Source organism: Dendropsophus ebraccatus, chromosome 1 (assembly GCF_027789765.1).
Source record: "Dendropsophus ebraccatus isolate aDenEbr1 chromosome 1, aDenEbr1.pat, whole genome shotgun sequence".
Classification (NCBI taxonomy): Eukaryota; Metazoa; Chordata; class Amphibia; order Anura; family Hylidae; genus Dendropsophus; species Dendropsophus ebraccatus.
Window position 1 is genome coordinate 186,713,225 of NC_091454.1, and position 13,513 is coordinate 186,726,737.

The 13,513-nt window shown below is 42.7% G+C and overlaps 1 protein-coding gene and 1 long non-coding RNA gene across 2 annotated transcripts in view; one reads left to right on the forward strand and one right to left on the reverse strand.

Annotated features, from left to right (window-relative positions):
* Window positions 1–13,513, reverse strand: part of ADGRA2 (adhesion G protein-coupled receptor A2) — a 127,070-nt gene that overhangs the window by 99,916 nt on the left and 13,641 nt on the right. The gene's annotated exons all lie outside the window — the stretch shown is intronic.
* On the forward strand, window positions 1,662–7,242 carry LOC138769702 (uncharacterized). The gene is made up of 3 exons (XR_011359353.1): window positions 1,662–1,791; window positions 3,837–3,950; window positions 6,826–7,242. It is a non-coding gene; the product is annotated as an uncharacterized lncRNA (long non-coding RNA).

Below are 13,513 nucleotides of genomic sequence, written 5' to 3' on the forward strand. Positions count from 1 at the left end.
TTAACCACAGACAGTAAAATTCTATCTATTACATATTTGTTTATTGTATATGCACTGTATAAACCTCACTGCTTTGTGTTGTTTATCTAGTCGCATTGTAAACCCATCATGCATCTGCTCCCAGTGTAAACCACCAGCCGCAAAATGCCTTTCCAGTCCATACAAATCCGTTTCATGTAGTCTGATCTCTTTGTTTACGGGGCAAAGACCATGTGTCACTGTCTACACCTAGAGAAGAAGCAGGTGACTGCTGGGAAGACCCATAGAGGACAATTCTAGTGCTACAAACTCTCCTGGTGGTCCCTTATGGTGGTATGACTGTAAGCACGCACATGTCCTACAGCATAACAGGATTAAAGAACATCTCCTTCCCCTGAGCTGCGACCAGCTCCTGACCCCGATAACAAGACTTGTCTACATTACACCAGGGAGGGATAGGAATTACTCAAACTGGGATAAAAACAGACTTGAATGTACATTCCATGTCTATGGGAAAGGTTCAGATAAAGGAGGAAAATAAGAACAAACAAAAAAAGAAAATTGGCAAATTGTACAGAATACACATGAGGAAAACTTATGACTGTGGTAAACTTACAAGAGTGACATTTCCACCCAGGAATGTGATCTGATGAAGTGGAGACATATCAGCGCTAAAATAGCTTTCTGTAAGGAATCACTATAACAAGGTTTATTCATAGAGAAAACGTGCATCAGAGCGGGTGGTGGGGGTGCGTAGATCTGGGGATAGAATAGGTGCTGCTAAAACCAATGGGTTGAAACTAGTGACTGTATGCTGTTTAATTTTGTTCTCATGAGATTGTCCTCTCAATAATAACCCATTTATTTAAAGGCGTTGTCATTTGGATAACCCTACCCTATTACCTAAAGGCACTCTATCACTAGGTTTATGATGTCCTATCTCAGGGTAGCATAAACTAGTGACAGAGAAGCTGAACAGAATGATGTATCACTTGCATTATTCTGTGCATCTGATCCAGAGATATCCTCCTGAAAAATAGGGACAATAAGTAGTCCTCTGCATTATGTGCATGAGCCCAGTAGTCCTGGATATTCATAAGAAGCAGAAAACTCCGCCCACCAGCTGCTGATTGGCAGTTATCTATCCATGCTGTGTATAGGTAGTCAACTGTCAATCAGCAGCTGGAGAGCGGGGGGAGTGGCACGGCAAGAATCCAATTCTCCTGCATATTAGCAGAACGGCTGAACAGAATAGTGTAAGTAATACACTGATATGTTCAGCATTTTTATCAATAGTTTATGCTGCCCTCATTTAAGGCAGTATAAACCTAGTGACAGGTTTACTTTTAATGCCTGTTCGGAGGAATGGGCATCATAGAATATTACTTTATTTAGGGTCTCTAGATATGGTGTCACAGTTTGAAGTAGTTGTGTGCTGTCACTTCCCCAAAGACTTCCCCCCAATGATGTCCATATTATGTAGTAGGCAGAGTCCAAATGTTTTGGAGTCCTAGATAGGGAAAATACTTGGAACCGGGAAAAAAAGTCAACACAAGAATCTAATATAAATTCAATTGAATAAACTACAAACAGACTATAAGTACTACTGTTGTGCACTACTGAATATGGTTAAATGATACTATAAGTCAAAATAACAGCTTTGCTTCTTCTCCTTAATTAGGAAACCCTGGATTCATGCCAAAGAGTCCATTAAAAGTCAACAAAATATCACACCATCTCGTTTTTATTACTCAGAAGATCTAAGCATACGGCGACTCAGAAAGGGGGTCCATCTACATCGTAAAAGCAACTGTAAGCTTACAATGTCTATCAGATTGAATAAAATGGACCAAGTTTGCCTAGGTTCACACTTTGGGGCCTCTGTTGCAGGCTTCATTTAGATGCAAAAAGGACATAGTTGTAGGCTTAAAAAGAAATGGTATCTCTCCCTTCAATGAAATGATTGAATGTGTGGTTTTTTGGGGGTTTTTTTTCTCCCCCTAACCATACTACACTGTTATTTTTTACATGTTTTCTATGCATATTATAGTGGACTTCATTCTTAAAAACGAAAAGTAAAAAAAAAAAAAACTTTAAGGGTGCGTTCACACCTACAGGATCTGCAGCAGATCTGCAGCAGATTTGATGCTGTGTTCAGTTATTTAAATGAAATCTGCTGCAGAAAATCAGCTGCAGATCCTGTAGGTGTGAACGCACCATAAAATGGTTTGTAAAAAAAAAATCTCTAATTCATGTGTAACATGTATGTATTTTAAAATGATTTCAGCCATGTACTAAAAAATATGTTTTTCTTCTCCTATTTCACACGGTATGAACAAAGCCTCATGGTAGTAAACTATCATTTTAACCTCTTAAAAGCCATGGCATACTACTAGAAATTGTACCTGTTCCACAATTATGGAGAGCACTGAGGAGGCTCGGAGAAGGCCGATCCCTGGTCTGGAAGATAGCAGCATGGTATGAATTATGGATCGCGACAGCCAGAGCAGAAAGGAAATTGAGTTTGGAAAGAGCTGTGCATGACGGTTTGGGATTACACTTCTGGATAGAAGCTTGAGACACAAGAATCCCTTCATCTTTCCACTAAACGGTGAAGTGAGCAGGGGTGACTGCTCCATCCATAAGCCAGGACTCACAAAGGAGACAAGCGACCCTTCTCAACAGCGAAATGAGTTTCAGGAGAAGGCAGCCTTCTAAACAGGCCAATGTTTATTCAAATCAGTCCTAATGGGAAGCCAAGAGGCCTGTGTGAAAGAGACCCTTTTACTGCTGTCTCCCTGACTCTTTCCAGCCTGTTTCCTGTTAAGAAGCTTTTGTATTTATTTGGTTAGGATTCTTTTTTTTTTCTCTCCTTTCCCCAGAGGTTTTGGCTTGCTGATAAAACAGTACAGACTTGTTAAAGGAGCCATATGTTCTGGAGCAGACAGGCCCGACCGAAAAAGCTAAGGGGTGTTATTATTTTTTTTTATTATTATTATTATTACTACAATATATTACTATTCACTTATCTCAGAATTCTGGAGACAAAGACGTAAACTTCCCATAATCCTAACATATTACTCTTATTTATATAATACTGTAAGGGATTACGGATTGTGTTTGGGCTAGGGGTCTTAGTCTAAGGGGGTTCAGTTTTTGCTTAAAGACAATGTGTGGTCGAAAGAAAAAAATATGCTAAATAGCTCTCCTCCAGAAGGAAGAAGCTTGCTCTCTGGTGCCCCAATCCCTGGCCATGCCTGACCAAGGCCTTGAAACATGATTGGGAATTGATAGCCAAGAATCTCCTCCAAAAGGAAGAGTTTGCTATCGGTAGACAGCTGTTTTAGGGTTTCTGCCCCTGATCAGTACTGAACAAGAGGTAAGGAGTCGCATTGGATATACAATGCCCCCTGGAAAAAAAAAGTGTACAAAGCTAGGGTTCTGTTAGACAAAGCGATTTTTAACAAATAACGTTCACAAATGAGATTATCGTTAACATGAAATTGTTCACCATGATACACAGAACACTAGTTGTTAGTTACGATTGTTACAACGATCATTACTACGAACATTTACTCCATCTTATTCCAGCAAAAGACGGAACGATTTGGAATTACAATGAATGATTAGTGAACAAATGCGGAATTACAGCAAACGAATGTGGAACTACAGTGAATGATTAGCAAATGATTAACAGTGATTTTAGGGGCAGTTCTAAATCAACAATCAACGACAAATGAACGATTTTTCAATCATTGTTTGCAATTACACAGGACGATTATCGTTCAAATTCGAACGATATAACGATTTTCCACGCGATAATTGGCCTGTGTAATAGAGTCCCTACTCTCTTCCAGAAAAAAGGGCTTCCTCTACTGGATGTGGCATCCCTTCAATCAATGACTGAATCCTTTATGAGCCATGGAGCATGGGACTCTTATTCGGGCCAGCAACTGTTCCAGAAGGAAGAGGTACCCATTAGTAAAGAGTTGTTTCAGGTTCTTTCCCCTCATTAGTACAGGGCAGGATTATATTCTTCAAGTGGAAGATCAATTCTCTCAATCTCTCAAAAAGCGACAGCCCCATATGTCCATCCATCAATATAAATGACCTGAGCCCCACCGGACAGAAAAACATTGTATGCAAGGTTTCTCTGTAAGGCAGAACAAGATCTCCATCCATTCTACATAGTTCCCACCGAGAATAATAGGTCTTCCTTAGATGCTTTTTTCCCTCTGACAGCTCTACATCTGGATACGTAGTTTTTGCTCTATAGAGCAGGGTAGTCTGCTACGCTCTTCAATACTGTGCACGCTAGTCAATGGCAGACATATGCAACTGTTTACCGTACAGTCACATATGTTTTTACATACAGTTGAGTATATGTTTTTCTTGGAAAACTCTCATAAACGTACTCGTCAACTAAATGCCAATAAACGTGGCATGAAAGGGGCCTAACTGGATCATATGAAAAATTGGGATGTTGACAGTCAGAGTATTTGGCCAGAACATATACCTAGTCAATAGGGATCTTCCCCTGTGTACTTTTTTCAGCTTGTAGCCAATGCCCCAGATCCTTCAGCATTTCTACATCTACTTCATAGTATGCTCACAAAGGTATTCCAACCCAGACTAGATGAATGACTATCCATAACAAATAAAAACAATAGGTAATGTGAATGAAATTCATTGTCTTGTGATCTGGCAATGGGTCGGAAGCATTAGGCACAAAGTGAACGGAAAAATGGGCAAGTGTAAGTATTTTGAAAGCCCAAACCATGCTAGTTAGCTGACTGGGTCGGACCATCTCCAATACTGCTGGGTGTATGTGTGTCATTTACCTGGAAAATAAATGCCATCTGGATGCAAAAATGTAAACTATGGGAAGAAGACAAGCTGGTAGAGGCAGTATCAGCTACCGAAACATTGTTGCAGATCTAGTGCACCCCTTCATGACAGTGCTATTCCTTAATGGCAGTATTCTCTGTCAGCAGGATAATGCCATTACCACACTACAACATTATTAGGGAATGGATTAAGGACCTTGACAAAGAGTTCAAGATATTGACTTGGGCATCAGATACCCCAGATCTCCATCCCCTTAAACCTAAGTGAGATGTGCTAAAAGAATTTGTCTGATCCATTGAGGTCTCATCATAATACCCCTATTCCACGGAACGATTATCGTTCATAAACTCGCTCCAACAACCGCTCGTTAACGATCACTAAACGATTCTTTTTAGCAAACGATAACACATAACGTGAACAATATATGTAGTGTAACGATTATTTTGCGGTCGTTACATGGTTGTTTAAAACGTTCGCCGGGGTGATCATGACCATACGACACACCTACTTTTTTAAAACCTTTTTACGAACGACTGAAAGATTTCTAATTTTACGAACCGATTAGCGAATTATCTTTCAAAGTCCAACTACTTTTTTTCGACATGCTGAAAAACAATTTTGAACGACAGTATAACAATTTTGCCTTTGTCGTTCGCTCGTTTACACCAATTCCACGAAGCGATTATCGTTAACGAGCAGTCGTTGGAGCGAGTTTATGAAAGATAATCGTTCCGTGGAATAGGGCCTTAACTCATAGGGCGTAAAGGATCTGGTGCTAACATCTTAGTGCCAGATACCATATCACACCTTCAAAGGCCCAGTGGAGTCCACGCCTCAATGGCTCAAAGCTGTTTTCTTATATATGGCAGGTGTTTTTAATGTTATGACTGATCAGTGTATGCTTCAGTACTACAAATGGAAATGCTAATACAGTGCTAACATTTCAAAACTTTGGAAATTACATAAAAGTAGTGTTAGGCCGAAGTGTTCAGGTTCAGCAACATTCTCCGAAACCGAACGCTCTGCATTTGACTCCCTTTGGCTTCAGAGGTTGAATGTTGCCCTAGTGTCCTGGAATACATGAATCAATCCATAGGCTATGTTCACACTTCATTTAACAGCGCCCGTTGCATAGCAACAAAAGCTCTTGAACTGCTGACCACTGGGTTGCATTCTGCATGTTCCTGCAGCTGATAACTCTGTATCGGCTGCAGGAACATTCTTTTTTTACAACTGACTTGTGGGCACCATTGGGTGTGCCTGCAAATCATTTAACTATTCACTTCAATGCAAAGTGCAGCCACCGCCGCACATTACATTGTGCGAACAGCTTTTATTTCCAGACGCTGTTCATTGAAAAGCGTCCTGAAATAATAGGCATGAACATTATTTTAACGCCCGTTGTTTAGAACATAATGCTGTGTGAACACAGTGGGCGGCATTGCATTAACTTCAATGCAATGCCACCCCTGCAGTAAAGAAAGGACGCTGATTCAAAAGCGTCTGTTTTTTACTTAAAAAAAAAACTTGTGTGAACATAGTCATAGGCTGAAACCGAACACGAACAGTTCAGCCTCTCTGCTCAACACTACATAACAAGGCCGTCAGCTTCATAAATCTTTGCTCTTCCCTTTCACTACTTTCCTACACATATTCTTTGGTCCTTGCAAGAAGTTCTTCGTTCGTCTCTTGTTTTCTCATCACAATATTTTTTTCCAAGATTTCCCCAATGTGCCCTTTGCCCTCCTGCTCGCCACCCCACTACACCTATATATTTCCCACCACCCACCCCTTCCAAAGAAACCTAACAAACCCTCTTGTACCCCACAATACTCTTTCTATCCTTACCCACTGTCTCATCTACTTTCCTTGGTAGATTGTAAGCCCCTGCGGGCAGAACACACTCTGCTTTTCTGGGTCCTATTAAATCCTGTATATAAGAACAAAAAATTGTTATCCCGCACGACTTTAGGAATATTTGTTTCTTTCTTTGTGCAGAAAGGAAAAAGAAAAGGTCTGTAAAAAAACCCTGGACCTGTTTCAAACACGCATGTGGATCTGCTGTGGAATGTGACTTAGATTCCGAGTCACCCCAGGAGAGCTGAAAGCTGTTATGACCCAATCCGGAGAGTGCACACTCAGCATAGAGATGACCTGAAATAAAGCCTGCTGGGTCAGCATACGAATATAATACAGCTGGATAGGTTACCACAGCCATGACCTTGAAGAGGGTGTGATAGGTCATCACCATGACCTTATGTAGGGTGTGCCAGGCCAACATAACAGCACCATTGCATAGACTGCAAGGCTAAACATATATAGGGGGTGCAGGACTTTCACACGCATTAAACAGTATGGCGACCTTATACAGTAATGACCTTGACCTTTTATATTATATGTCAGGTCAGCTCAAGAATGACCAACACTCTAAGTGGGAGTGTAAATTAGGGTCTGTATTAATAGAAAATTGCTCGTACACCAAAAAAAAAATTCTCCAAACTAAATGAGCTGGATACCACTGATGTCTTTTATTTGCCACATTCTTTCGCCCTTTTAGTCTGTTCCTTTTAATTCTGATATAAAAGAACCATAATTCTAGAAATCAGTTAAGGTAGCATCCATGTATCTGGAATGGGGAGAAGGGGATATGTTGCTGCAAAACTCCTATTGGGGTGGCTCATCTCGCTAAGTAGAAATCAGATTGGAAATTAAAGTTCATCATGCCTGATTCTCTTCTATTTCAAGAGATGGAGGCCCACCACAGATGGCCTGTTGCTCCCACCAATATTGGCATGGTTGGCTGATAGATGGGAGGTTTTAGAGTACTGCACATTGGCTTTGGTTTCTTTCACATGTTATTATAGTAAGCAGTTAGTATGCTTAAGAGAAAACTGCAGTTTCCAAACCAACTTTTTTTGCTCAGGTCTTTACAGCGATAAAGTGGCAGGTACATCCTAAACTCAACAATATGTCCAGAACAAGAACATTTGTGCCAGTTATACGGAATGTTTATAGAAGACAAATTCCTTCTTGGTGTCCTCTAATACCTCTCATGTGTGCCCCTCCCTGAACAGTTTATCTCTCTTCACCCTCCTCCATTCACTATGATGTGCTATGTGGATCCATCTGCTGAACACATTATCAGGATCTGGTCAGGCCTAAGTCACCATAGATCAGTTACATAGCAGGTCAGGGGTCACTGCTACAGGTAATAAATTATTATTCTCTGCAGAGACATAGATACCTAGAGATCATACTTGAAAAGAGGATTACGTACAAGATGGTGGATTGAGAGGGTGAAACTAAGTTTATTGCCGTGGCTGGACCCTTTAAAGTTTGAGAAAACAGTGAGTGTACCGCAGTTAAAAGTTATGTTTCTGCATTTTTTTTAACCTTCAATTGTCTACTCCCTACATGTCTCTTAAAGGGGTGTTCTGTCTGGGACAACCCCAACTTGCTACAAGGGTCTCTTGAAGATATGATGATAATAAAGTGTCATCTTGCTGGAACCCCCAGTGATCAACTATAATACATGGGGAAACCAGGCAGAAAGTATCTGACAGTGTCAGTACACAAGCGCGAACATTTAAACAGTATCGGAGATGCCGACATCAAAATTAATCATGATGCAGGGAGCTCCAAGGTCCACTCCGCCGGACACAATGCATCTATACGCTCTAGTGATTGGTTGTTAGACAATACCTACCTTAAGTCCTGGGGGTGTCTGTGTATAAGAACCCAGGAAAGGTGACTACAATTAGTGAAGCTCAGGTTGTTATATTTTGACCAGTCGAATTTGTTACTGAGTTACAGCATCCCACAGAAGACAATTTTTTTTAGCGGGCAATGAGAAAACAGAAGGATGAGCGGAATGTTATTATTTTATAATTTATTGCCCAAACACAGTTCATCACAGTTCAATATATACACTAATAAGGATTTCTGAGTCAATTGTTGTATGTGCTCAACTTGGCTTTTAGAAACAATAAGCATTGCCCACCGATTTCAGAATTGTGTAATTCTTCATTCTCACTGTGGGGGGCGCTGTAGGGAAATGGAACATTAGTTACCAGGTTTCCCTATAGGTTGCAGCTAGTCACTTATCATCAGCTGTCAACTGTTATAGGGAAAAACAAGAATGCTTAACATTTCCTATTAATGGAGATAAAATAAGGATCATTAACTTTGCCCATCTATTTACAATAGAAGGCATGAAAATCATTTGCACTTACCACCGCCTAACCATCAATGTACTAGAAGAGGGGTTAATATCAGCATTCAGCCTGCATTGTAAATTCCTGGCTTTGAGCATGTAATGGTCTCTTAATCATGGCCGTAATCCTATTGAGTTTCCATTCATGTTGTTTGGATTGAGGGAGGCTCCCTCTTTCAAGGGTAGATACAAATGTCATTCCTTGCTAATCCCCTTTTGAACCCCTGTGTCGGGGTGAAGTGTGTTACCCTTGCCTTGTACTCTTTACATAGCAGCTCCCACCACGCCAAATGAGCTTGACCCCTGCCTCGGATTTAACAGCTCTCCTGCCCTGCTCACTTTTCCCTGGACTTAAAAGGAAAGGTGGAAAAATAATAATAGAAAAAAAAACAAGCGTTACTTGGGAACGCAAAATAAAGAAGAAAAATGCTGGCTATGATCCGAAACGCCAAGACAGCTTCATATACCATAACTTTTAGGCTATGTTCACACAGCGTAAAATTACTTTGTACGGTGTGAAACACTGCCTATTCTTCTATGGGATTCCGGCCGGGATCCCATGTGGCGCCGCAAAGAACTGTCATGTCAGTTTTCTACGGCCGCAATTCAGTGAATTGCGGCTGCAGAAAGACCTGTCAGTTCACACAATGAAGCGAGCGGCTCCGGCCACTTGCTTCATTGTGTGCTATGATAGTTCTGATGCGGGCGCGGGCTGATGCGCCCGCATCAGAACATTGCGGCCGGAAAGATCATCTGGCCGGTAATGCAGTTCCGGCCGGGATGATCTTTGCAGAGACCGGCTGTTCTGTGACCCGGCCGCTCTCATTCGCCGCGTGAACATAGCCTCAGGCTAGGTTTACACTATGTAAAAACAATGGGGGAGATTTATCAAATATGGTGTAAAGTGAAACTGGCTCAGTTGCCCCTAGCAACCAATCAGATTCCACCTTTCATTTTCCAAAGAGTCTGTGAGGAATGAAAAGTGGAATCTGATTGGTTGCTAGGGGCAACTGAGCCAGATTCACTTTACACCATGTTTGATAAATCTCCCCCATTTATGGGTGTATTTATTAACAATGGACTTGTGCAAACAATGGCCGTTTCGAGAACACAACAATACTACATGAAATACGGCCATTGTTTTTACATAGTGTGAATCTAGCCTCAGAAAGTGCAGATACACAAGTTGTATGGTATAGTAGGCAAGTCGTGCATACTTGACAATTACACCTCTTAACTCCCCATACACATGGACGCTTGCATATGTTCTCTATGGCGAAAGGGGATAAAACCACAGCTGGCAAGTTTATCTCAAGAACTGACAAATGTTGAGGAGAGTTGGTAGCCCTCTTATACATTCAAATGGCGGGTTAAACACTCATTCGTCTAATGTGTACAGCCAATTTAAGGGTGCCTTCATACCTACCGGATCCACAGCGGATCTCACTTCTGCGGATTCGAAGCGAGAACCGCTGCGGATCTGGTACCATTTACCCCTATGATAGCACATATTCGCAGCAGGAGTAACATCCCGCTGTGAATATGTGCTTTAACCCCTCGCTGTCCGCAGCCCCGCCGCCGCATCCCCCGCCGCATCCAGCAGCCCGCATCCCCTATCCCCGGCCGCATCCTGCAGCCCACTACCGAGAGCATAAAGTACCTGCTCGGCGGCGTGGCTGCAGTGAGGCTCCCGTCTCCGGTCCCGCTAATGAGCAGGACCAGAGCCGGGAGCCTCACTGCAGCCGCCCCGCCGAGCAGGTGTACGTTATTCTCTCGGCAGCGGGCTGCAGGATGCGGCCGGGATGTGGGCTGCTGGATGCCGCGGGGGGATGGGGGGATGCGGCCGGAGATGGGGGGATGCGGCCGGGATGCGGCCGAGGATGGGCTAATGCGGCAGCGGGGCTGCGGATATCGAGGGGTTAAAGCACATATTCACAGCGGGATGTTAATCCCGCTGCGAATATGTGCTATCATAGGGGTGAATGATATCGGATCCGCAGCGGTTCTCGCTTCAAATCCGCAGAAGTGAGACCCGCTATGGATCCGGTAGGTGTGAAGGCACCCTAAAGGGTTTTTCATGGCAAAACAGAATGGGTCATCAGTCACTGATCAGCAGAGTGGTGAGACCTGGCACCCCTGCCGATCAGTCTGTTCACTGTGTAACTGCAGATCAGCTCCTGTTCACTTCAGCTGCAGTAACCAGGTCCGACCACTACACAATGACAGGAAGCAACTGCTTTTGGCCCCATTCATTGTGTTGTGTGGGCATTGACCAGCGTATTGGTAGGGGTATCTGAGATCAGTGACTGATGACATCCTAAGGGTCCTAAATATGAGTGTTGCTAGAAATGCTCTTTCGGCTGATAATTGTTTACCGCTTGCACATCTTCCTGTATAAACAGGGGAGGTATGTGGTAAATGGCGACATGAATAATACAGGGATCATTGGTGCAGCCCAGCCGCTCGATTAGTTGTGCCATGTAAAGGCAATGCAAGCGCTGATCTCAATGATCGACGCTTGCGTCAAAGATCATCTAATGTACAAGGACTATTTTTAAATAGTAGTAAATTACAAATCTATATAACTTTCTGACACCACTTGATTTGAAAGACAAAAAAAAATATTTTGTCAGAGTTCCTCTTTAAGTATGCTGTATACTTACTCAAGCAAGGTGGGATGGACATAGGGGACCCAGTGAAATACAGACCCTTATATCCGGAATCAGCCAATCCGCATCCCCTACAAATCTAGCCGTATCTAACGCCAATGTCTACGAATGTTTAGTCCAGACTGGAAAAGTCCTTGGAGCACAAATGATCTCTTTTCAGTTTACATAACCGCTCAGTTCTGCGCCCAGGGTCTTATAATAGAACAGGATATAAGAGGAGATAACATTTTATACATCAGTTTCCAATCAGATTGGATCCATTGTAGAAAACCACAAGTGTCAGCCCAGCCTGAAAAGTATCTTTGGTGAAATGAATATTACACTGACTTTTGTGTTTCTACATATATATAAAAAAAAAACTTCATTTTTGGAGGCTGAAGGAAGCAGGGTCTCCTGTTACAGCCTGGAATAGCAAACTCTGCCCAGGCACAGAGAGAAATGAAAATAAACAGCTCTCGTTCAGAGACATTTTCCGTTCTGTACCTTTCCGGGAGCGTCTAAGCGCCTGTTGTTTTTACGGAGATCATTTCGCAGGGCCCGTGGATCTCGCACTCCCCCATGTAGATATTTAATAAACCATTTCGATGCCAGAGAGGTCTAATGCCGGGTTATATGTAAGAAAATAATGAAGAATAAACAAAGACATTGGAGGAAGTCAGAGGGCTGGAGAAGCCGAGAGGCCAGATAACAAAGAAAGGGATGAGGATGATTCAGGAGAAGGGAAGCAAAATAAGGAAACGCACCATGGAAGGAAAGTAGACAACAATATAGGCCGCAGGGTTTTCATAATGATACCAAGTCAGTGCCAAATAAAAGGGCAAATGTCATCAGATCCAAGATGGTAGATGATCTCCACCAATCCTTTTTGGCCTCCAGTGCAGTATATTCTGGTGATGCAAGTAAAGAATAGCCCCAGCACATATCAGGAGACAGAGCAGACGCCCTCATCCACTTAGAACCCTATTACACAGGCCGATGGTGAGGAGCAAGCGAGCGCCAACCTGTCAGATTAGCGTTCGCTTGCTCCTTGTTCCCTGCTCGCTGACGGCGCTATTGCACACACCGACAGCAAGCAGGTCAGACGTCGGGGGACCCGGGAAACTGGGGGATGTGCTCCCAGAATGTTCAGGGAGCCCATAGGAGATAGCAGCAGTCTGCTGCTTTATTACACCGAGCAACAGCCGTGATCATTGAGCGGTTTTCAACATGTTGAGATACAAGGATTAGCCAACATTGTGCATGTCGGTTAACCGTTAACCTTTCAACAGGAGCTATTACACTAATCGGTTATTGTCCGTCACGGCTGATAATTGCTTGGTGTAATAGGGCCTTTACTGTCAGTGGGATATACCTATGACTATCCAATGTTTATTGTATAGAGAGAGTCCAACAGCATCCTGGGGTAATCTTCCAAAGAATTTATTGGACACCAAGTCTACATGAATACGTATCAATGTAGACTTGGTGTCCAATAAATTATTTAGAAGATTACCCCTGGATGCTGTTGGACTCTCTCTATACAAGTTTAATATACCCACTCAGGGTTGTGGGTTTCCCAGTGGGCCACAATCGGTTAAACAAGGGACCCACAGTGCTGTTGAACCTTCTTTTTAACTCCAGCCTATCTAATGTTTATGTCCTGCTGAATTTATCCATGTGATATATGACACTGCTACTGAGGAGGAGGCCTCCGCCAACAGTGATCTGACCCTGACCAACCCTTCACGGTCTATGAGATGTGAAGGAAAGGGCTCATGTAGGAGTAACTAGTGGCCTCTGTAGTCTAATGGGCATCTCATAGAGT